The sequence below is a fragment of the Elephantulus edwardii genome, unplaced genomic scaffold (genome assembly GCF_000299155.1).
Source record: "Elephantulus edwardii isolate Elephantulus edwardi_28Jun2011 unplaced genomic scaffold, EleEdw1.0 scaffold00098, whole genome shotgun sequence".
NCBI classification, from domain to species: Eukaryota; Metazoa; Chordata; class Mammalia; order Macroscelidea; family Macroscelididae; genus Elephantulus; species Elephantulus edwardii.
Window position 1 is genome coordinate 5911666 of NW_006399848.1, and position 26475 is coordinate 5938140.

Below are 26475 nucleotides of genomic sequence, written 5' to 3' on the forward strand. Positions count from 1 at the left end.
AAATATATAATAAATACACATGTGGAACAATATAATGGGAGCTCTGGTGGCACTGTAATCGCAAAGGCATAGAGTTTGAATCCATCAGCTGCTCCACAGAAGAAGGAAGGACAATATCATCTCGTGTGATTTAATGTTTCTGTAAACTCACTGGATGATAAACCATGCATCAATTCTGACCCGACCATGAACAATAACCATATAATAGCTATGTAATGTGATCCTCCATGATCTGATAAATCAAATAGCTGTAAGACTAAATTTCTGTTTGTTAAAGCCACTCATTTGTGATAGCACTGTAATAACATAGTCATTAATTAGTTTTACTGATAACTATACCAGGATCATGAGGTTGGTAGAGGATAGGACAAGGTTCAGATCTATTGTTCATAGGGCCACAATGAAAGTCTTGGTCAACTCAACAGCACCTAACAAAAACTAAGTAACTAAGAAAGAGTATACTGTAAATTGTATCTTATGTGAATGATATGTCAAAGAAAAGTTTTTAAAGGGGGAAAAAAGCATAGGGCCCCATTTTATTTTTATTTTTACTTGTTAGAATGCCTTGGTGGCCTAGTGGCAAGAAGGCAATCCCAAAGGACTGTGGTTCAAGACCAGCTGCTCTATGGGAGAAGGATGGGCAATGTCCTCCTGTGTGATTCACTGTTTCTGAAAACCCTCTGGAGGATCAATTATGGGTTAGTAACTACAACAACATTTAGCTGTGATTTGAGTGAAAATTTACAAGGCAAATAGGTTTTTTCCATTCTATAATTTACATATATTTTTCTTTATAACATTGATTACAATATTCACAATATAATTACACTTTCCACGTTCTCTTAGTAAATCCTATTTCTATTATCTTTCAGTACTACCTCTTTCTGCCTTTACCCTTGGGTAATGCTACTCTTTTGACCTTTCATTCTAACAAGTTCCTTACTTGAAGGAATGAGTGTCTCCATGACGGAGGTGATCATTTTATTAGACTAGTCCATTGTTTAGATAAAAGTTGAGCCAGTGGGATGAGTTTTATTCCAGGTTTGAAATGTGACTAAGGACCATAGACTTTGGGGTTCCACCAGTCTCTATAGGCCTAATAAGCCTGGCCTTTTTTATGCTTTTGAATGTTGTTCCATAGTTATTCCCCTTTCCTATTGCATCCCCCACCCCCAAGGGTCTTCCATTATAATCCTCTTTTAGGGTGGTCATTCGTGGTAACCAGGCATTATCTAGTTCTGGTTTCAGGATTATAGAGGCTGAAGTTTGGGTGGTCCTTTAGACTTATTGTTTCAGTTTATCTTTACTTTTCTTCCTTCTTCTCTTATCTGAACACAGAAATGAATATTTGTACCTTAGATAGCTACTTGCAAGCTTTTAAAAAAATTTTGAGATTTTAAAGTAAGTTTTTAGAGAACTTGGATTTCCATTCATTCATTGTTGCACATTTTCTTCCTTGCCCCCTCCCCCGTCCAGTTCACTTTTCTCTTTGGGGAAAAAAAAATTGTTCTATTGTTGTACAATTCCCCACCCCAATCCCAGTCAATTTTACTATGCAGCTCTTATTCTGAACTGTTGTCATGCAAATAACACCTAATCATATATTCCTTTAAAGCAATTCTTTCTCGCACCTGTTTCAGTGCAGTATACATTATTTATCCCCTCTTTTTTCAAGGTTTCAGAGCACTGTCTTTATGACTACATTGTGTCAGTCGACCTAGATGTCCCCCAAGGTCTATGGTCCTAAGGACCCAGTTCCTACAATTCATTCTCTCAGGGTATTTGGGTTTTAATAAGATGATTAAATAACTTTGTCCCCTGTTGACTCTGCTATATACATGGATCTCTTTACAGCATATACTAATATGGATGTAGAAGTATCATCTGGTAAATATGTATGGTCACGGCTATGGCATTTTACCTGTCTGTATTTGTTATCTCTGTTATTGTTGCCTGTTCACTTACGCATTTGTTTGCAGCTTAATTTTACTATTGCTAATATTGCAGAATTATGTGTGTAACAGTATTGACTTTTGTTGACTGTATACTTATGTTAACTTCTTAATTGGCTACCCATCATGGGCAGTGTTTGTTGGAGCTCCTGGGTTGATTCAGGTTTGGAAGCAGGACTGGTATCCAATTCCTGAACTACCTGCCTCTGGAAAGTCTATAAACTTGTATAAATGATCATAGTTATAGAAAGGCTTTAGGCCTTTGTTTATCTTTTTTTTTTTTTTACATATATGTATCCTTCCCTCATGTGTACTCAGTCTATACAGTGAAAAAATAATTCAAGAAGTTAGAGTCTATGAAGAAACATGTGGCATCAGAATAGGAGAAGATTGAAGAAGCAGCAGAATGCTTCCAGATGGGTGGTTTTGGGTGGTGAGAGCCAGGGAGAACGCATGATTATGGAAAATTTTGAAAAGACGGAGCTCATGGAGTTTGAACCATGTTTTGGTTTTAATTGTTTTTGGTCAAACATTCTTCTAGGTCATATAGCACTGGTCTGTCCATTTGCTGTACAGAGGTGACTCGTGGTTGCTGTCATGCTAAACACTGTGACACTGATGTGTCAAATGTGATAATTGTTACCCATGGTGAACAGTGTTTGGTGGAGCTTCCCAATTAAAACAAGCTTGGAAGCAGGAGTGGCATCTACTTCTGAAATAGCTTGCCTTCAGAAACCCTATGAACCTGGAGAAATGATGAAAGTTATACAAGTGTTCACGTCTTTCATTCGTAGGGTTGCTATGAGTTGCCTATGACTCGACGGCACTTAACAACAACAACATACTTATGTAGCTCTCCATGTCTTCTCTTTCTTTAGTTACATTGTTCTAATTATCCTTTTGTACATTACCTTTCCTTTCATCTATCTTGCTGCTCTTATATACTGTTGAGTCAGAACCAACTCATAGTAAACTTCCACAGCCCCCCCTCACCTTGGCTTTCTGAGGCTGCTAATGCTTTTGAAAAGAGTTTTCGTTTTTCTCCTGAGGAGCAGCTGGTGGATTAGAACTACTGATCTTTTGGTTACTAGTGCAGTAGGTAATGCATCGTTTCACCAGAACTCCATTATAATAGCTCATAATATTTGTCTTTTTGTGACTGGCTTACTTCATTTTGCATAATGCACTCTATATGTGTACACTTTATATGGTATTTAGTGAATTTTTAATTATTCTTTGGTGTTGCATAATATTCTACTGGCCATCTGCACCACAGATTTATAGTCTTTTATCTGTTGATGAGTACCTGAGTTGTTTCTATCTCTTTTTTATTTTAAATAATGCAACAATAAGCATGAGCATGCATATATTTATTTGTGTTGTAGCTCTTCTTTCTTTAAGGTACATACCTAGTAATGAGATTGCTGAACCAAATTATATTTCTAACTTTTTAAGAAAGTAACTTCCATAGTAATTATATCATTTTATACTCCTATATCAACATTTAGGGGCCTACATTATGAATACAATGCTTCCTCCTATAACTTCCTCAGCCAGTTACATCAACTCTGATACCAAAGGTAGAACATTTCTTTGTGACCAGTTGCTGTTGGGCCACTTTCATAGTAATTCTGTAAAATGAGTAGAATTGCCCCAGGGAGCTTCTAAGGCTACAAATCTTTATGGAAACAGACTGCCTCATCTTCCTCCCTTGGAGGCTAGTTTGTTTGAACTGCTAATCTTTGTTTAGCAGATGAATACTTTAATCAGTGCCAACAGAACTCCTCATTTCTTTAGAAATTATCGAACTATTTCACATCCTGTAGTGAAACCTAGAGAATTGTAACTCAAACAAGACTTCTTTGTTTTTCTGGGTATCTCAAGTTTTTGCTCTTTGATAGAGTATATATAGTCTTATAACTTTATTATCACTTGTTCTAATTGAAAATATTTGCATTTTCCTTCTCAGACAGGCTTGTGTTTTGCACACATTACACGTTTTGTAAGGTTATTGCCTATTTATTGAGTACCTATATTTTTTTTATAAAAATAGAGGTAAAATTTCAAATTTGATTTGTTCTTAACTCAAAAGCAGAAGTTGATGTCTGTGATGGTTAAAGTTGTGTGTCTACTTGGCAGCCCATGATTCTTTGGTCTGATATCTATAATCATTCCTTTAATGAGATACAATATAATCACTTCCAACATGAAATCTACTATGAACAGCCAATCAGTTAAAAGAAGTTTTTCTCAGAGGTTTGGCCTACATTATATATATATATAATCTCTTGCTATTTTCTAAATCTGTATCCTACATCTGGCTTACCTCCATTTGATCTCTGATGGTTCAGACTTGAGCCAGCAGCCTATTCTATTGCCTGCTTATCTTAGATTCATCAGCCTCCACAGCCAGCATCTTGCACTCTGGCTTGCTGATCTTGACTTTGTCAGACCCTGCAGCTGTGTGAGTCAGGAGATTTCTGTCCTGTCATCTGACCAATGGGCTTAGGATTTGCCAGCCTCTACAAACACATGTCAATATTCATGCATTCCATTTCATTTTCAACAACATTTGGTTTTCTAACATTCAAGCTATGAACATTCCATGTACCAATTGTTAAACAATGTTTATTACTGATTTTCCTCATTTCAACTAATCTCTAATCTAGGCTCTATCACTACACTACTATAACTATCCTCTTTGTTTAGTGTTCATAGCATTTTCCAAAGCCTTTTACTTAGGAAGTAGATGGCCCGTTCTGATTCCTACTCTGTCTTAATCAGGGAGCTCCACCAAAACCCAACCCTGAGGGGAAACCCTTTTGGAATTTGACACACCAGTGGCAAAGACTTCAATATCACAGCAACCCCCAGTAACTGCAGTACAGCGAACTGACAGACAAGTGCTGCACCACTTAGAATAACGTTCTTTCTAAACACGATCAATAGCAATTTTAAATCAACCAAATTTTAAAAACCAGTACCTGCCCACTAGAGGATCAAGTAATGCAGACTTCAGTATGGATTTCTTCTCAATACCAAGAAGACAAAGATTCTTACCACTGGACCAATAGGCAGTGTCATGATGGATGAAGAGAAGACTGAAACTATCAACAGCTTCATCTTGCTTGGTTCTACAAATAACATATAGTCCAATTTCTTTAATGATTTGCTTAGCATAGAGATTAAAGAAGCTAAAAAATATTTTTTCAAATATAATATTTCTTTATTTTAAAAATATGAATATTAATAATACCTAGAACTAATAACAATATAATTTATGTGTTGTTTTAATATTTCATTAATTACTATGTATAAAGCATTTATAATAGGATCTGACATCATAGCAAGAGTTCAATAAATGCCAACTATGTACTTTGGGTTTATTACCAGTAGTGAGTCCCTAGGAAAAGGTATCATGCTTTAGAAAGCAGGTCAGCAAAACAGAGGAAGGCTCTTAAAAAGATGGACTCATACAGTTCCTGCAATAGGCTCAAGTGCAGCAGTGATTATGAGACTGGAGCAGTTCTGGGCAGTGCTTCCTTCTTTTGAACATTTAGTCACTGTGATTCAGAGCCAACTCAGAACATCTAACAATAATAAGAACCTCCGGTCCGGTTGCAAGCAGGGAGGTTGACACTAGTGAAGATTTGGGATATGGGAAGGACACAGTGGACACCTCTGAGTCCAAGAAACTGTAACAAGTTCAACTGATTGTGGGGAAGGATAGTTGTTCAGAAAACTGCAATACTTTTCCCATGGGATAGGCTTGAAGTTGATTGCAAGAATATGGAGTAGGGACAGAGTGAGATCTTTGGAAAGTGCCCACAGTAGAGGCAGAGACAATGAGGTGAAAGCCAAAGTCAAATGGCTAGGAAGAAATGGCTCATTGAAAATATAAGCATTAGTTTGATATTTATTTGACTTAAGACATTAAATACTCAGGTATCTTCTCTTTATTAAAGTGGGTTATGTCCCTCGAAAGTGGGAAGGGTCATCTGTAAATAGCACAGATACCTTTCGTGGTATATATATACTGATATTTTTTGGCAAGAAGAAACCAAACTTCTGAGAGAATGGGCCACAGGACAGGTGAGTTTGGTAACAGTGCAGAAAAAAAGTCAGAGAATGAGAAGATATCCAAGATGGGGCGAACAAATACTGCCAGGGAAGGTCATTGTAGGTGTCTGACTGCTGGGTAGATGTAGGTGAGGTATAGAGGAAATAGGATGTGAGTAAAACAGACAAGAAAGAGGACATCATTGTCTGACTGAAAACAAGCTCATTGCAATGGCCACTACCCTTAAAATAATGTAGGTTTTGGTACATCCCCTATTATGGAAGATAAACCTGGAGATCTGCTTCTGTTAAGATTGTTGTTGTAGGCCTTTAAGGCAGAACTGACCCAGAGCTGACCTGTTAAGATTAAAACTGTTAAGATTAGAAGCAACAAAACCTATGGAGTGATTTAATATATAAGACATGGGGTCATTATGAGGCAGGATTGACTGGATGACAACAACCAACACCATCTGGGAAGAGATTGTGCTATAGAGAGGAAAAATTCTATCTCACTCTCAGAAAAATGTAAACTCAGTATTACAGTTTATTTTCCTAATTAGAGACTTTAGGATAAAGTAAGTAGCACATGCCACTAGGGCCCCTACTCTTTGGTTAGGCTTAAATGCACCTAAGAATCTGTTCAACTTTAGAATATTAAGCTGGACTGGAATTTATGTTATTTGTGCATTTAATGATTTTTAAACTTGACCTTGGTGTAATGCCATATATAAAAATAGAGTTGGTCACAATAACTCTGTACGGTTATGTAACAAATGAAACTAAGGCACCAAAGATTAAAATGCATGGGTGATAGCTGAAGCCCTGGTGGTGGTTTTGTGGGTGTTCTGCTAATTAAGTGTCAGGGCCGGGATTTAAATAATGGTTTTCTGACTTCAAATTCAGAGATATCTTTTTATCATACTTGACTACCTCTCAAGCACACATTAATTGGTGGCATCTAGCATGTTGAAAAATCTGAAAAAAGATTGTATTTAATGCCTTTAGAAATGGACTTTAGGGTCCACCAGTTTGATCCCTGTTGGGAGAGTTCTATTCACTGTAAATCAGAATTGTCTCAATGCCATACAACATAACTTAATAAATATATAGTATTTATTATAAGTATATATAAGCATATAATATATACTTACAAGTATTGAAAGCATACTTTGTTCCCCCAAATCCAAAGCTGCATGCTCAAAAAGATTTGAAATTGTTCTTACTGGTAACTACATTCCTTGAAATATATACTGCCTTTTGTTGAGCACTTTCCTTTGTTTCATTTTATGCTTCGTGCAACAGAGTATTGCAGTGGGCTGTGCTACCCAGAATAACAGCAGCTTCTAGAAAGTAGGGCCCAAAGGGATCAATTCTTCTAACTCCTTCATTTGACAGAGGAAGAAACTAGGCTTACAGGAGTTAAGGGATTTGCCCAAGCTGACAAGTTAAGGTTGAGCCCAACAATATAGGAAAAGGAATGGAAAATCTAGTTAATGCTTAGCTAGCCATGGTAATGTGTCGTGGGGCTAGCTTGCAGAAATTAAATCCGTTAATAATCCCCAAACCTTATTTTAGCCAGAAGTTTTAAATGCCTCACCTATCAAACCTCTTGCTAAAGATAATGTAATGGTTTTGTTTCTGTAGGCACCCAAGAATGTCTACACTGAGCGGAATGTCACAGGTATAATGATATTAGATAGCAGTTACAATGATATTAGATAGCAGTTTCTGTTATAATTACATATGTGGGAAATATATACAGCTATTTAGTTACATACATCAATTGGCAAAAATAATTGTATTGAAAGAAGCAATTTTCCCTGTCTGCCTAAGTATAAAGAAGTGAACCAAGTAATATCCTCCAACAGGCAGACTTACTCCTATTATATATGTTAGCTTCTGAAGTGACCTTCATATCTTCAGAATTTAAGAGCAGACCAATGCTGGACTACTTTGTTAGATGCTAAATATTTCAGTGTGTATTGCTTCTATTTCTAGACGCTCTTTCCCCTTCCATTGATCTGGCTGTGAATTTAATTACCAGTGCCTAAGGGTTTTATTTACTGAAATGTTATGGCAAATAAAGTCTTCTCTCGCTATTTTTTAATTTTATAAAAAGTTCCAGGCTATTACTGAATACCAACCCCTAAACCCCATCACTGAGAACTTCAGAATTTGAAAACAAAAAACCCGACTGACTACAATCAACCAGCAGTAACGAAAACCTTCCTGGTGGCTTGGCTTTGTTGTCTACTGTTTCTATAACAGAAAGAACAGAGACGGATGGCTTTAACAAACAGACATCTATTTTATTACGATTTAGAAAAGTAGAAGTCTGAATTCAGGGTGCTAGTTCTGTTCTGTTTGGGTACCGTCTAGTTGGCTCCAACTGTGTACAACACAACAAAACTGCCCGATTTTGTGACATCCTCACAATCTCTGCTGCCTCAGCCCGCTGTGGGGGTCACTGTGTCAATCCATGCCCTTGAGAGTCTTCTCTGTTTTACCTCCTTTACTTTTCCAAGAATAATGTCCTTTTCCACAACAGGCCCCTCCTGATAAAATATGGCCACAATATGTGAGACAAAGTCTCTCCATTCTTGCTTCTAAAAATACTGCTCTGGCTTTTTGTTTTCCAAGACAGATTTATTTGTTTCAGAGGGAGATTTTCTCTCTGTGTTGCTTTGGAGTAAGGTCCTTGACCTTTAAGTTTCTTCCTGGTTCCTTAGAGTTTGCCATGTGGCCTGACATCTGTCTCCCTGTCTCTCTGCTTCTTTAAACTCCTACCTTTGTACTTTGTAAGGAAAAGCTTGTCTTGAAACACACCCTATACTAGTCTTGCCTCATTACTATAACAAGACAATTTATTTCCAAATTGGATCACAACCATAAGCATAGACTTTAAGCAATTACAAGTATGTTTTAGGAGACTACGATTCAATCCATAACATATTTTTATCAAGAAACATTTGACATTTATAGATTCATTTAGAGAGAATTGATATTTTTTTATGTACAGTTGAGCCATCTTGAAAAGAAATAAAATATTTTAACTTTTTCTTCAATTAGAATATATATATGTATATATTACTGTATTTAATCAGTTTTTATTTGCTTGGCAAGTGGAGTTGTTGTTAATGTACCATCTTTTCTAATTAGGTGCATATTATGTGCACGAAAATGTTGTTATTGTTGTGTGCCATCGAGTTGCTTGTGACTCATAGCAACCCTATGTACAACATCCCTAAACTCTGCTCTGTCCTGTGCCAATCGCACCGTCTCCTACACACCCATCCCAATTACCCCAGTCACTGAATCAATCCACCTCATAGGCCTTCCCCTTCTGCGCTGTCCCTCCACCCTACCAAGCATGATATCCCTCTCCAAGGACCTGTCCCTCCTTGCAACATGGCCAAAGTATGTTAGACGGAGCCTTAGAATCTTTGCTCCAAGGAGCAGCCCGGTTTGTCCCTTTCCAGGCTGAATCTGTTTGTTTTCCTAGCAGTCCATGGTACCCTCAATACTTTTCTCCAATACCACAGAAGAAAATAATAGCTGTTTTTAAAAACTCTATAATTTATCATTTAATGGAATTTTCTTAGTATTTTTAGTTTTTAAAAAATTCAGTTCTTTTGATTCCCCCCCCCCATATACACATCCATATAGTGTGAATTATGGCCATTTTTTTCCTTTGTTTTTTATTATTATTAATCTTAATGAAAATTTATAGAGACTTTGGATTTCTATTCATTCATTGTTGCACTTTTCTCCCTGTCCTCTCCCCCCAGTACACTCTTCTCTTTGAAAAGTAAAGGAAACATACTTCTATTGTTTTAGAATCCCTCCCCCGAGGTCCATTCCACTATGTAGCCTTCGTTTTAGACTCTTGTCATGACAGTAATACATAATCACATATTCCTTTTAAACAGCTTTCTCCCTCATCTGTTTCAATGCAGTATACATACTTTATCCCATCTTTCCCGGTCTTCCCCCAACCCCGATGTCAGTCCTGTTTTACAACAGCAGCACCATGCCGCATTTGTCATTTTGTGACTGAGATACTTCACTCAGCATAATGTCTTCCAGGGTCACCCATTTTGAATAATATTTTATAAGTTGCTTGTTTAACAATGCAGCATAGTATTCCATTGTGTGACCACACCACAGCTTCCCTATCCATTCGTTTGTTGATGGGCACTTAGGTTGTTTCCAACTCCTTGCTATTGTGAACAAAGCCGCGATAAACATGTGTGTGCAATGTATCTGCTTGGATGTCAGTTATGATCTCTTTGGGGTATATTCCCAGTAGTGGAATTGCTGGGTCAAATCATATCTCTATTTGCAACTTTTTTGAGAAAGTGAAATTATGGCCATTTTTATCTCTCATTTTCATACTTTTATACCTCTTATTTTGCTTTTATATAAATAATTACTAGATTCAAAGCACTAATTTAAATATGTTTCAATATTGATCATTCAGATTTTCCCCCAGAATAAATAACACTGTAGCAGACATTTCTTTGAATAGAGTCTAAATAATTTGAATCAATCCCTTACAAATCAATCCCTTCTATGAATGTAATAGTTGGATCAAAAGTATAATAATTTTTTAAAACTTTGCATACCTTTTGCCATATTAATTTCCCAAAAGACCGCATAGTTTATTACAATGCATTGTTTATTATCTCCCCCACTGTCCATAATCTGAAGCTCCTAACACAGAGACCACCTTTTCACTGCTTCTATATGTCTCCCCTTTGCTTCCCTCTGGGATGAGACCTAAGAAATGAAAAATAAAGCCTCCCTAAACCAAACTCAGAAATATAAACGTGTTACTCTCATAATAATTTTGGATATTAAATTTGAACAATTTGGGAATTATTTGGTTTTGGTTCATTCCATCTAAGAATCATCCTGAATATCTCTTCTTCCTGTATGCTCAAAGAACTACAGTTAGTAGATTCTACCACCTTTATTGCAATCCATTCTCTGTCTATTCCCACTGTCACTGCTCCAGTTAAGGAACTCATCCTTTCTCACTTGGACAACCATAGTATCACCTAACTGATGTTAAAGTCATCCATTTTCCATTCCTACTCAAAACTCTTCAAAGGGACAGGATCTCTTTGGATAGCTACCATTCATCTACTCACCCAACTTTTTCTTTTACTCTCTCTACTTGTACACTCCTTTCTGTTGTTAGGTGTTGTTGAGAAGACTGTGACTCCTAGAAGCCCTACGAACGACAGAGCTGAACCTTGCCTATTTCATACTATCCTCACAATCTGTTCTCTGATATGCTCAAGCCCATTGTTACAAACACTATGCCAATCCATCTTGTTGAAGGTCTTCTCTTTCTCTGACATTCCACTTTTCCCAGCATGAGAGCTTTTCCCAAGGACTGATCCCTCTTGTCGAAGCACATGAGATGAAGTTTCACTATCCTTGTCTCTAAGAAGCTTCCTGGTTGCACTACCTTCTAGTCATGCTGTTTCCTGAGTCCACATTTCTGTGCCTTTGCATGTGTCATTACACTACAGGAAAGCTCCCCTTATTCTTCTCCATCAACCCTAAAAATGCAGTAAAATATTTTCTAATGTCCTTGGTGAAATATTTCCCATTGCATGGTTATCTTCACCAGAATGGAGGTGTGAGGATGGCATAGAATCAGTTAATGCTTTGTTGTACATAGTGTTACTGTGAATTAGAACCAACTCCACAGCACATACTAACAACAGTCCACTGGTGGAGTATGGTTGTAGATCTTGAGGTTACTTTTCTGCCCAACAGTTATTCTTGTTAGTGGCTAACGACTTGGCACTGATTCATGGTGGCATTTATGAAAAAGAACACAATGGTGCTTGGTTCTGCACCAACTAAATGAGTTAGTTATTGCTGCTATTATGTCATACCTTTGGAGAAAATCCCGCACCCCACTTTACCAAGAACTTCTTTTACCAAAAATAATGTCTTTCTCCATCATTTGATCTTTCTTGATGACTTATCTAAATATAAGACAGCCAAAGTCTTAGATAATATCTATGATTCATAGTTGTAGTTGTTTTTGTTGTTGAGTATTGTTGAGTCAGAACTGACCCATAGTTTACCCTCCAGTGTGTTTTCAGAGGCAGTTAATCGCACAGGAGATTGTCCACATTTCTCCTGTGGAGCAGCTGGTGGCCTTGTACTGTGTGCCTTCAGGATTTCAGCTCAGCTTCTTGGCACTAGGCCACTGTAGGGGCTTTAAAAACTAGCTAATTTTCTCAAATGGATTGCTAGACCCTCCTTTCTATTCTATCTTAGTCTGCAATCCCCACTAAAGCCTGCCCAGTTTGGTTGGCGTTATGGATATTTGAAGTATATGTGGCATAGGTTCCAGTATGGTAACAATGCGTGAGCCACCAGAGTGTGATGAACTGACAGGTCATCCTCTACCCAGTTCCCAGGATTCTTACATAAGTGGGGCAAAGTGTTGAAAATTGTCAGGAACTGACTTCTCCCCCTCTACCTCTCCTGGTGAATTGTGTTTGTTTAACATGTCTTCAAGGTTATTCCATAGAAATCTGTTTCCACCATCAGTTTAAACACAAAAAATAGGCATTGCAGAAGAGGCCTTTAGGGGAGCTAGGGGAGAGATGTTTAAAGGGGAACAGTTGACTCAGCCTCTCCCTGCTCGCTCCTGCCTCAGGGCCCGTGCCTTGCTGACTGTTAATGATCACCTAAGGCCCTGAAGCACAATGATGAGAGACCCCCAGTGACTGTTTCAACTTAGACAAAGCTTTTGGTTTTCCCCGCCTTTGGTGGTGGTGGGGGGAGATTCTGCAATCCTGTGAGTTAGTTTGATAGAAAAGTACAACCTTAGCGTTGGAAAGGGGGGGTCACTATGTCATCTAATCTAACTCCTTGCTTCCAGAAAGACCCGAGGAACTAACCGTACCTCCTGTTTCTAAAGGTCTGAGGGACTGAGAAATCCTTTGTTCCTCTAAGCCTGCACTTGTCAGCCCTCACCAGCAAGGATTTCTTAGGTCTCACTTCCTACCCTCCTCCCCTGCTGCACCTCATCAGCTCCAACCTGACTGCCTGTGAGCAGGAAGAATAACTGCTTCTTCCACAGTAGCTGAGGCAAGAGCTCTGGTTTACTGGGACTGCTGGTAAGCAAGCATCTGCTCCGTGGAAGGCTAGTTACAAGCTTCTCACTTAGACCCGCAGAGCCTCCCTCTAACTATATTCTTCTACTGAAAGCTGGTGAGATTGGAGGGGTATGGAGTGTGGGGAAAGCCTTGCCTGGAAATGCAGCACTCATGTAACTTCCTGAGAAAACCAGATGCTCTGACAGACACTCAGGGATGAATTTTGCTTTGCACAGCACAGCTGCCCTTCTACACACTGTTCCACAGCAGGTCAATTTATTCCAAATTCCACTGTAAGTGTCTGTTAATATCTACTGAGACGTTCAAAGCAAGTTAACCATCTACCAGTATATGGGGGCTTTCGCTCTCTTTCTTGTTTCATTGAGAAAGACAAAACTGCTAACATATGTTTCTGTTGCTAAACCTTAGTCTTCTCACAGTTTGAAACTGTAGAAAATCAATTACATGCTTTGAATGACACCCTTTCCTGGCACAAAAGCGTTTTCTTCATTCTTTCAGGGTGGTGAACACGTTGCAACATCTACCACTAACAGCCTGTTAGGATTCGCTGCTAAATGAATGTAGTACAAATAAACGTGACAGAAGGCCAGAGGAATGCTAAGCATCCCCTCTCCACTCTGTCTTGGCCTCCTGGCAGCCCCGGACCCTCCCACCTCACCGCTGCAACATCTGGACAGCATTCAGGGTTGTCTCCCAAGGACACCGGCGTGCACCTCCGGTGAATTTCAACTTTCAACATCTCTCTGGCTCTAATCTATATTTAATGTTTCATGACTAGTAGTCAAAGGAGCTTCAGCTAAATATCAGGTTGGAATGAAAATGATCCTTGGGAGAACATTTGCTTCCAGCGTGCGCCAGCAAAGTGTCTGTGACAGAGGCTGCCCCCTGGAGGTTTGTTACCCATTCTCTCGCAGTAATAATAATTACGCCTTATGATTGCTGTGCCCACATAATCAAAGATCGCTTCATCAAATGTGCTCCCGAGGGAAAGCTGCCTCGGCTGCAGACTGGATGTCAGTCACAGAGAGCCGCACCCCTAGGGATCCCCAATCTTTGGCTTGCCCCTTTCAGAGCTGTGCTGTTAGCATTGTGTTTCTTCATATTCTTCTCAATGCAAATGATGTGTAAATCATGCCCTCCAGAAGGCACATGTGGTGAGGGGTGGGGGAGGGGAGGGTGTGGGGCTGGTGTATTCTTCTTTCCCTCCCGCCCTCCCCAACCTACCAAGGGGATTTCTCACATGGAACATAATTACATCTGTGCCATATGGGCTCATTTATATTCTATTACAGGTTAAGCTAATACGACTCAGAAAGATGCTAAAAATACCTCAAAGTATTCTAGAGCTGTCAAAACACTTGTCATTTTTTGCTCAGCCGTTTGATTGCTAGTGTTCTTATTTTTGCGATGAGACGTGGAAAGCGAAGAAAGCATACTGTTGTGCTAGCGACCGGTCTATAAAAAAAAAACAGTTTCATTTCCTGTGTTGTTACAGTCTGTGGGCTTGTAAAGAATAGATCTGCCTTTATAAAGCTGGAATGGCCGCAAAACACAGGCACTGCAGCCCCTGGACGTGTAGATTTTCATTTCCCAAGGTAGAAAATCCTGACTGCAGATGCGTGGTTTGGTCAGCTTTAAAATGTCTCTTGTCTTGGTTTGATATAATTATTCATTGTGCTAGAGAGACTCCTGCAGCGGGCAGAGGCACCAGAGGAAGGTGCCACCTGAGCTGGAAGAGTCAGTGTGGATTTCAGGCAACGTCCTGGAGTGTTGACATAAGGCGTGATGATGAGAAGCACAATCTGTAACGAGCAATAAGTGCTATAATGATTTACAATAGCGCCCTAGGTTGCTTTTATGCAATGGTGAAAGTCCGTCAACCTACTAATTCCTACCATCATTTGTTAATTGTGTGTAGATTCTTAACCTAGACTCTTAGTTATAGAATTCATTCTTTCGCTTTTACTGCCTTAACTCATCAGTGGAATTTAGAACACAAACTCATGTGGAGAACAGAAGAAGCAAAATTCATTACTCAAAACTGCCATTGGATCAGAACCAACTCATAGCTGACCCTCTAGTGAGTTTCAGAGACTGTAAATCAGATGAGAGGGGATCACCCCTTCTGTGGTATATTCAGTTGGTGGTACAACCCTAACCCCTTAGACTACCAGAGAAATACAAGATCTTTCTCAGGGAAAATAGCTCATGTAATTTTTTTGTTGTTGTGTGTCATTGAGTAGGAAAGTACCCATAGTTGACTCTCCAGCAGGTTTTCAGGGGAAATAAATCACATGGGAGGAGATTGCCCATCCTTCTCCAACAGAGCAGTTGGTTGATTCGAATCACTTGCTTTGGGATTGCAGCACAGCTTCGTGCCTGAGGATAAGATGTCAGGACAGAGGCTTCTTTTGACTCACAAAGCTGCAGGAGCTGATGAACCCAAGATTGTCCATTTAGACAGCAGCTTTTCAGGCTAATGTATCCAAAATTAGCAGGCATTCTGGCAGATTCCTGACTCAAGTCCAAAGAACTAGGGATCAGATAGTGAAGAGGCAGCTACCTTATATATTCAATGCAGACCATAACCCCCTTCTTCCAAACTCCTTTCTTCAAGGGAATAACTGTATTAAAATTGCCAAACCAGAAAATCATGGGCAGCCAAACTGACACACAATCTTAACCGTCACAATAAGCAACATCTCAAAAGCAGAGGTGCTAATCACAATTTTGATTATCAGTCACTAAAATATGCAGACTATATAACTGAGAATTGGAATTCATAGAAGGGCATACTTTTCTAATTTGATAGTAACTGTTCTAGACGAGGGAACTCCTCTAGCCTGATGGGAAGGAATTGTGATGCTGACTCTAAGGCATGTGGTTCGAATGCACCAAATATTTCATGGGAGAAAGATGGACAATTTCTTCAGCGTTAGCTATGAACCAGTTCCAACTTGATGGCTCACAATGACAACAATATTCTGTACTAGTTGGTGGATTGATTGGTTAAGATTGCCTCAGTTTTAATTTCAATCTTGCTGTATACAAAATTGATATTTTGGAAAAATCAACAATTTTTTTTCAAACTCCAATTTCCCTATCTATAAAATGAGCACAATATGGTGCTTTCTAAAAAGAATTGGAAACAGAAATACCATTTGACACAGCAATTCTACTACTAGGACCCCCAAGCAGGTATATGCACATTCATGTTTATTGCTGCTTCCGCTTTGTTCACAATAGCATTGAGTTGGAAACAACCCAAGTGCCCATCAACAAATGAATAGATAGAGAAGATGTGGTATAATCACACAATGGAATACTATGCTGCATTGAGAAACAAGGAAGTCATGAAATATTATACAAAATGGATGACCCTGGAGGACATTATGCTGAGTGAAATATCTCAGTCACAAAAGGACAAATACTGCATAGTGCCACTGTTATAAAACAGGACTGACATCAGGGTTGGGGGAACCGAAGAAAAGAGGAGATAAATAATGTATACTGCATTGAAACAGATGAGGAAGAGAACTGTTTAAAAATTATATATAATTAGGTATTATTTTCATGACAAGAGTCCAGAATAAGAGCTGCATAGTAAAGTGGACTGGGGGGTGGGGTGGGGATTTTGTATAAAAATGAAAGAATTTTTTTCTTTTCAAAGAGAAAAGCAAACTGGAGGGGAGGGATGTGCAGGGAGGAAAATGTGTAACAATGGATGAATGGAAATCCAAAGTCTCTGTAAACTTTCATTAAAATTCCAATTAAAAATATGCGCAAAAAAGTGAAAAAAATTGAGCTTAATAGCAGTAACTACTCCATGAGATTTATGCGAATATGAATGAGATATTATTCTAGGTATAGTTTACCATATTGTTGCTGTTGTGCGCTGTTACTTCTGTACTAACCCGTAGCTGACTTCCCAGCGGGTTTTTGGAGGCAGTAAATGGCACACAAAGAACTTAACCATCTTTTTCCCCCAGAACAACTAGTGGATTCAAACCACAAGCCTTTGAGATTGCAGCACAATTCCTTACCACTATGTTGTTGTTGTTGTATACCATTGAGTTGGAACTGATTCATTTGTAGGGGAGGATATTGCCCATCCTTCTCCTGCAGATTGGCTGATGGCCTCAAACTGCCTGCCCTCAGGATTGCAGGGCAGCTCCTTGCCTCTAGGCAGCTAGAACTCACCTCACTGTTTACCATACAGTAGTCAAATATTTTCTACCATAACTGTTGATTTTAGTGACATAACTTTAGCCCTAGCAGCACAGTAGAGGGAATTCTGGTGGCATGGTATGTTGAGTATTCTAATGTTAACCCAAATGTCAGTGGTTTGAGTCTACCAGATGTTCTGAGGGGGAAAGATGAAAAATTTCCTCCAGTACAGATTTCCTTAGAAACCCAATGAGGTTCCAATATAAGTCAGAACTGACTTAATGCAAGCATAGTAGGTTGGTAGCATAGTAGGTCAGACTACTAATTGAAAGGTTGGAAGTTCAAACTCAATAACCACTTCAGAGGAGAGGGATGAGGTAATCTTTCCAAATTAAGCCTTTACAGCCTTAGAAATCTGATGCAGGGTTTTCATGGTAAGTATTGACTAGATAATAGTGGGTTTGATTTTTGGTCTATAGCTAGCTATCTTAATTAAAAAAATACTTATTGTTGCCAACATTATGTTAATTGTCAGTCTTATAATTATCTTTTTATCAGTAATCTGGACATGTAGACCTGGGGTGACTAGCAATTTTGGATTACACAGTTCAGTTCTTACGCTGTTGAGAATCAAGAGAAATGTTATGAATAAGCATACAAAGAAATTTGAAAATTCAAAGTTCAGGTACCATAGACAGGTCTTTCTGCTTAATATATAATTTTGAAATCTTGATTTAGCATTGTTCAAAGAAAAGGCATCTGACTCTTGCAATTGAAATTTATATTTTAATAAGGAGTTCCAATGTATAGTAAGCAATAATCAAGTCAGCTACGATGACCAAGTTTTCAGTTTTTCTGCTTTCAATCCTTACTGCAGAGCTATTTAAAGATTTTAGAAGTAGATGTGTGTGTGAGAGAGAGAAAGGGGGAAAAAAAGGAGAGCACTTGTACTGTAGATAAACATACACCAGAAAGCCCAATTTAGGTCTTTATTTAAGCCATCTAATTCTAAGAATTAACCAATGATCACTCTATAGATCACAGAATACTGTCTGAGACTTCAACTTATTTTGAATGTGTCATCAGGAATGACTGACTGCTGGAGAAGGACCTCATGTTCGGGTAAGTACAGGGCCATTGAAGGAGAGAAATCCTCAATGAAATGGATTGACACAATGGCCACAACAACAAACTCAAACACACCAGTGGTCATGAAGATGGCAGGGAACAATGAGTGAGGTTTCCTTCTGTTGAGACAGAAGGATCATCACTACTTAGAACTGACCAGAGGGCACCTAACAACATGGAGCCTGCAAAGTAGGGTCTAGTGTATCTCGCAGGCTTTGTGTCCCTTCAGACTTATTATGCCATAAAGTGCAATGAAATTCTTTATTATGAGAAGAGACTTTGGCGTCCTAATAACTTTAAATGTTCTATTTTTAAATCAAATGTCTAATTTAAACATGGTGGATGGGAAGCATCTTCCTGTGCAATTTACAGTCTCTCAGAAACCCACTGTGAATTGGTTCTGACTCAATGGCAATGAATTCGGGTTTTGGGTTTTTTGTACTTTATTTATTTGTAGAAATATTATTTCCTCCCACTTGCCTGGCCTTTGTGATTAGAAATAGAATCAATAGTAAACTACAACGTGGGCTATCCTCTCTATATACAAGAAAACCAACTCCTTACTCAGCCAGGTGGTAGGCACTAGGCTTTGGAATGAGTTGCCAAGCATCTGAAAGATTACGTAAACAGGGAAATAGCAATGTGAATCTAGACCTTCAGGGGTTAAGAAATTTCATGTGTTACCATCATGTTCACAGCTTTTATAAATATTTTGTTTTTCCTTTCAAAATTACCCCAACGTATCTTTTTCTTTTCTGCAAAGATTAGACAAACACTTTTGATGGTTGCATTTAAATAATTTTTCCCTTTTTATTATCTCCTGTTCACTATATTATAAATAGCTTTAAAGTGAAAATAAATGTTTTGCTCTTTACATACTGCAAATAAAATGGATCTTTAAAATAGTAAATGGGATTTGATTCTCAGGCTGGGTCAGTATGAGATTAATGTTTCCCAAAATGTCATATTATTTGGTCCTAAGGCGCGTCTTATTATCTTCTCCAGCCTGTTCCTTTATTGTCCACATGAGGCTACAGAGGGTGTTAGAGATAAGAACTGGTAGAAATCTACTTGACTGAGAGTCAAGAGGAGATCTTTTTCTTATTCCCTGTAGAGTTTCTCTTAATAGGTCAGGAAAAAATTCTTTGGGAAAAGCCAGCAGTAAAAGCAAAACAACAAAGAAAAGCACTAAGTTCTTAAGCACAAACATGTATTTGTTCCTGAGGTGGAGGGGAGGAGAAAAATGTGTATGTGTGTACTTGTCTTTTACTTTGAAACAGACTCCATCATGGCAGTGGATAGCATGTATTTCCTTTACACAAACCAAGCCACAATATGTTTTAAGAGGTGACAAAGATTCTGCTCCGTCCTGGTTTTGTTCTCCTAGCTTAATCTCTAATAGAAGCAAAAGGAAAACTGTTAATAACCATTCTGGCTCTCTCTACCTCATACATACATCTATGTGTTTGTAAGTTAGAAACATAGCTACTATTTTCCCATACCATTGGCAAAAGACATGTGTCCTTCCTACAAGTGAGATAATCTCAAATATGAGCATCCATTTATAAACCTTTCAGACAGAAAAGCAACCTCTAGAGTTGTAATTGATTGAAAAATTCTTTTCATTGAAAAATAAATCCTCTGTAGATGAAAGACAATTCAAAATCCAGCCACAAAATTGTCTCACATTTCACATAACCCAAGAAAGCAAAAAGGTCATTAAAAAGACAGGAAAGAACAAAAAAGAAAAGAACAAAATGGAATCAGAAGTGACCCTGGAACTTGCTCTTTAACATAGAGGAGCTGAAGCAAGTGGAAGAAATGATGAAATAAAAGAACTAAAGAGAAGATTGTCAGCTTGAAAAGACAAAGTATTGTAATGAAATGTGCAAACTCTGGAGTTAGAAAGCAAAGAAGGGAAAACACGCTTGGTACTTCTCATTCTGAAAGAACCTAAGAAAAAACAAACAATAATTCAAGCCTGGACTTGCAGTATTGAAGGAACCTATAGGTGCTACCAATTCAAAGATATGTGGTTCAAATCCACCAGGTGCTCCTGGAGAGAAAGATGGGCAATCTCCTTCCATGTGATTTACTCCCTCTGAAAACCCACTGGAAGGTCATCTATGAGTCAGTTCTGGCTTGACAATGCACAACAACAATAGGATATAAAAAGCCTTGGTGGTACAATGGTTAAAGAATTTAGCTGATAATCAAAAGGTATCTGAAATAACAGGCCTTCAAAAACCCTATGTACAATAAAGCCCACTTACAGTTAACTAGAAGATATGTCAACTGAGATTGAGCCCCCAAATATGGAAACACAAAAGAGAAGGAACAGTTGATCAGAATGTGCAAAGTGAGAAGCATGAATGTAGGACAATGGGACATTGTTAAGAAAGAAATGAAATGTATAAATATTGACAATACTAGGTTTTGGCAAAATGAAATGGACTGACATGGGCATTTTGAATCAGGCAATCTTATGATCTACTATCATGGAGATGAAAAGGTGAGGAAAAATAGGATCACTTTTATAGTTAAAAAAGTCATTTCTAGATCCATTTTGAAATACAATATTGTGAGTGACAGGATAATATCCATACATATGTAAGGACGTCCAGTGAATACCACTATCATTTAGATATATGCACAAACAACCAGAGCCAAAGAGGAGGAAATAGAAGATTTCTGCCAACTTCTGCAGTCAGAAATAGATCAAACATGCAATCAAGAAGCATTAACAATAGTAGGAGACTGGAATGCAAACGTTGGGAACAGGGAAGAATGATCAACAGTCGGAAAACATGGACTTGGTGACAGAAATGAGGCTGGAGATAGAATGGTAGAATTCTGTTCAATCAATGATTTATTCATGGCAAACACCTTGTATAAGAAACACAAACACAGCCCATACATATGGATTTCACATGATGGCAAGCACAGGAATTAGATTGATTACATCTGTGGAAAGAATCATCGGAGGAGCTCTGTATTGGGAGGCAAGGGTTTTGAAGCTCTGTCTCACATACTTTGGACATGTGGCCAGGAGGGACCAATCCTTGGAGGAAGACATCATGCTTGGAAGGGTGGAGGGACAGCACAGGAGAGGAAGACTCCACAAGAGATGGATTGACAGGATAACTGGGGCAATGGGATTTGGTGTGTTTGAGTCAGTGAGACTGGTTTCTGGGCTGTTGTACGTAGGGTTGCGATGAGCTACTTACTCAATGGCACACACACACACACACACACACACAAACCCAGAAGGTTTGCACTAAGAACCCACTAGCTGCTCTCTTAGAGAAAGATGAGTCAGTCCACTTCTATAAAGATCTGCAAATTTGAAATTCTAAATATAATTCTACTATATCCTTCAGAATTGTTGAGTCAGAATCAGCCTGATGACAGTAGGTTTGGGTGAATTATTGGGGGGGGGATTTAATGACATGGTAGCATTAAAACAAAATGAAAGGCATATACAGGGTTACTGTTTGAAGAATAACTGATCATCATTTAAGCATTTCAAGATGTAGTGTATTAAGAATAGATGATAGTTAAGGAAGAAATCCAATATATTATTCATTAAAAAATTAAGCACAGAGCCCAATGCTCCTGGAATTGACAGAATATTAATTGTGATGGGTCAACCAACAGGTGCAGTCTTGGATGTTCTTACTCAACAATGACAAGAAATTTGGAAGACAGAAAACTGGCCAACTAACAGGAAGAAATCTATATTTATGCTCTTTCCAAAGAAAGGTGATTCAACAGAATGCAGAGATTATTGAAAAATATAGTTAACAGTGTATATATATATAAAATCTTGCTGAAGATAATTGAAAAACAGTTGCAACAGTATGTTAACAGGAACTTGCTAGCCTTATGAGATGGATTTTTGAGAGAAGGTGGAATGAGGGATTTTATTGTTGATACTGATGTCAGTGGATCTTGACTGGAAACAGAGAACACCAGAAAGTTTATCTATGGTTTATTAACTCTGCAAAGATGTTCAGCTATGTGTATCATACCAAATATTGGATAACTTTAAAAGGAATGAAGAATGGGAATTTCAGAACACTTAATACTGCTTGTGTAGAATCTTTACATAAGCAGTTACTCAGATAGTACAAAAGAATACCGAATGGTTTAAAATCAAGAAAATTGTGTCAGAATTTATCTTTTCACCGTACTTATTAAATTATATGCTAAGCAAAATAGTTCCAGGAAGTTGTAGTATATGAAGAAGAATGTGGTAGCAGCGCTAGAGGATGGCTTGTTTACAACCTGAAAAAAGCAGATCATACAACCTTGCTTGCTGAAAGGAGAGAGATTGAAGTATTGATAAAGATGAGAGATTATAGCCTTTAGTAAGAATTACACTTCCCATTAAGAAAACAAAATTCCTCCACAACTGGATCAATTAACCACATCATGATAAACAGGGGAAAGACTGACATTATCAAATATTTTATTTTACTTGGATCCACAATCAGCACCCATGGTAACTGTCCAGAAATCAAACCAAGCATTGCAATATACAAATTTGTTGCAAAAGGCTCCATTAGAGGGTTAAAAAAAGCAAATATATAATTTTGAGGACTAATGTGTGCCAGATTCAAGCCATAGTATTTTCGATTGCCTCATACCAAAAAAGAATTTATGGTTTTTAATTAAAATGTTGGTTAATGATATTGAATATACTATGAACTGTCACAAGAAAACACATCTATCTTAGAAGTTCAATCAGAATGTTCTTTTGTGACAAGGATTATGAGATTTTATCTTACCTGGTCTTAATCACTTGAGAAGGATGACAATGCTTGGTAAAATATAAAATTAGTGGAAAAAAGAAAGATCTTGAATAATATGGATGACCATATGACTTCAACAATGGACTAAAAAAATAATGCTTTTGAAGATGGAGTAGACTAGACATTATTTTGTTCTGTTGCACTTGGGATTGCTATAAATTAAAATAAACCAGTAGAACCTAACTATCACAAGTAAACTGCCACATAAGGTGAAGTAGGAAATCTGGAAATTGCAATTACATTTCTTTCTTTCTTTCTTTTTTTGTTTTTTAAAAAAAACACAACCAAATCACTTTTGGGAAACTGGTGGTATGTGTTTTACTTTATTCTGTCATTTGTTAGTATGTTTTGTCCTATATTTTGTAGGAAGTGTATATAAAAAAACGTAAATTATATAGAGAAAGAATAATTTCTATGTAATTTTACCAAAAACAAATCCCAGTGAAATTTTATTTTATATTCTTTATCTTTTCTCTACACATAAAGATCTCTTTCAAAATGAGATAATGATGCAAATAAAATTTTATATCTTGCATTTTCTCTTTTATCATCCTTTTGTTACTTTCTCATGTTTTTAAACATTTTTCTAAATTTTGGTTTTTAATAACTACATTATATTTTATTATCTAATCTTCTCTTGGAGCTCTGGTGACAAGAAGCTGCGTTGCAATCCCAAAGGCACAAAATTCAAGGCCACCAGGTGCTCTGTGGGAGAAGGATAGGCAGTCTCCTCCCCTGTGAATAAAAGCCTCTGAATACCCACCAGAGGTTGCTACTCTATAGTACATAACAACAGTAATCTTCTATTTTGCTTATTGTCTTAATGATGGCATAATATTTTATTGTGTTAATGAAAAGTATTGTGTATATCTTGGATTACAAAGAGAATAAACAAATCTGCTTTGTAGGAAATACAACCAGAGTCAAGGATAATAAAAGTTCATCTCACACACTTCTGGCATGTGTTAGAGGGGCCAGTCCTTAGAAAAAGACATCATGCTGACAAAAGTTGTAGAGTCTGAGAACGAGATGAATATCCTCAACAAGATGGGCTGACATTGTAAATACAACTATGTCTTGAGCATGATGGACATTGTGAGGATCTTAGAAGATAGGGCAAGATTCAAGCCAGTTGTTCATAGGGTTGTTTTGAGTCAAAGATGACTCCCCAGCACATAGCACCAACAGTTATAACTATGTTTAATTTGTTGTTTCAGATTTTAATTTTTTTATGATTTCAATGTGCAGATGAATGATTTCTCCAATTTCTCAAGTTTCTAGTTGCCTGACTTCCCCCCCCCAGTGGTATTGTGTCCTTTGCCTTCATTCACCCACTCTAAGGACAGACCGAGTTGTTATGTGCCCTTCAGTCAACTGTGGCTCATAGCTGCCCTATGTACGATAGCCCTGAATCCCCACCCTATCCAGAGCCAGTTTTACTGTCCCTGACACACCTCCCACCTCCCACCCCCATTATCTCAGTTATTATGTCAATCTATCTTATTCTGTGTCATTACCACACTCAATGTTACGTATCCTATCCACTCTCTGGCCAACATCTCTTGATTTCCAAACACTTTCTTTCATCTACTGAATATAATCCCTTGGCCTCACTGGGACCTCCAGTACTTCTACCACCATTTTGCTATTCCTCCCATTCTCTTCATGATCTCACTTTTTTCTTATCCAGCCACAAAAATAACTTTCAATTGCATATATCTCCAGTTTCCCCATTACTCTTCTGCTTTGTCCTGTTTGTTTGACAAAATCACAACTCTGGATAAATTCAGTTCTCTGCCTAATCTGTACCTTCACTAGAACAGTTTAACATGACTGAAGAACACCAGCATGCTAACTGGTTCCACTTTAAATTCATAAGCACAAGCTCAAGTGAGCCCCTACAGCTCACACTAGTCATACTGCATGTGTCCACTACCTAGGTTTTCAACATTTATGACTTGAAAGAACAAATATTTACTTGTCATAGTTCTATAGACTGCAAGTCCAGGTCAGGATTTCATCTCTGCTAACTTCTTTTTTGTTTGTAGCCCAAGGTAGACCTTAATTCATTGGCATTCCTTAAATTCTAGGCAATCTTCACGTTTGTCTTCTCTGTGTATGTCTCTGGTCTTTATATCAGTCAGAAGTGATTAGGTTTAGGATCCATCTTACTTCTGAATTGACTGATTAGAATAATAAAGTAAATCTTTATTTTCAATATGATCACATATATAGGTACTCATATTTGGAGGAAGTGACAAACAATTCACAGCATTAGAAGCTGGGTTCTCTGAAGAAGAATGTAGCATCAAGAACTGAGGAAGTTTCATCAACAATGTGCATTATGCAGATGACACAACTTTGCTTGCTAAAAATGAGGAGGACTTGATACTCTTGCTGCAGAAGATCAAAGACTATGCATCTGGATATGGATTACATGTGAATAGCAAAAAGACAAAAATCCTAACCACTGGACTAAGAAGCAACATTGTAATAGATGGAGAAAAGATTGAAGTTGTCAATGATTTAATCTTGCTTGCATCCACAATCAACACCCTTGGTATCAGCAATCGGGAGATCAGAAGACATATTGCATGGGGCAAGTCTGCTGTCAAAGACTTCTCCAAATTACTGAAGAGAAAGGATATCAGTTTGAAGACTGAGGTATGCCTGATTCAGGCCAAGTTTGGTTTTTTGTTTTGTTTTTTCTTTGTGAATCTCTATGCATCTAAGAACTGGACAATGAATAGGGGGGATAGAATAATATTGATGCTTTTGAGCTATGGTGCTGGTTAAGAGTACTGAATATTTCATGGATTTCCAAAAGGACAAACAGAAAGTGCAGCCAGAATGCTCCTTGGAGGCAAAGATGACAAAGAGTCATCTCATATACTTTGAACATGTTGTTGTTATAGTTAGGTGCCATGGAGTCAAGTATGACTCATAGCAACTCTATAAACAGCAGGTCTGAACCCTGTCCTATCCTGTGCCATCCCTACAGTCTCTGACTTGAGCCCATAGTTGTAGTCACTGTGTCGATCCATTTGTATGAGGGTCGAATGTTGGTCTTTCACCATCCTTCTACTTTTCCAAATGTAGTGTTCCTTTCCAAGGGATAGCCTCTCCTAGCAACATGCCCAAAGTATAAGAGATGAATACTTTCATATTCATATACTTTCATATTTTGTAAAGGAACATTAT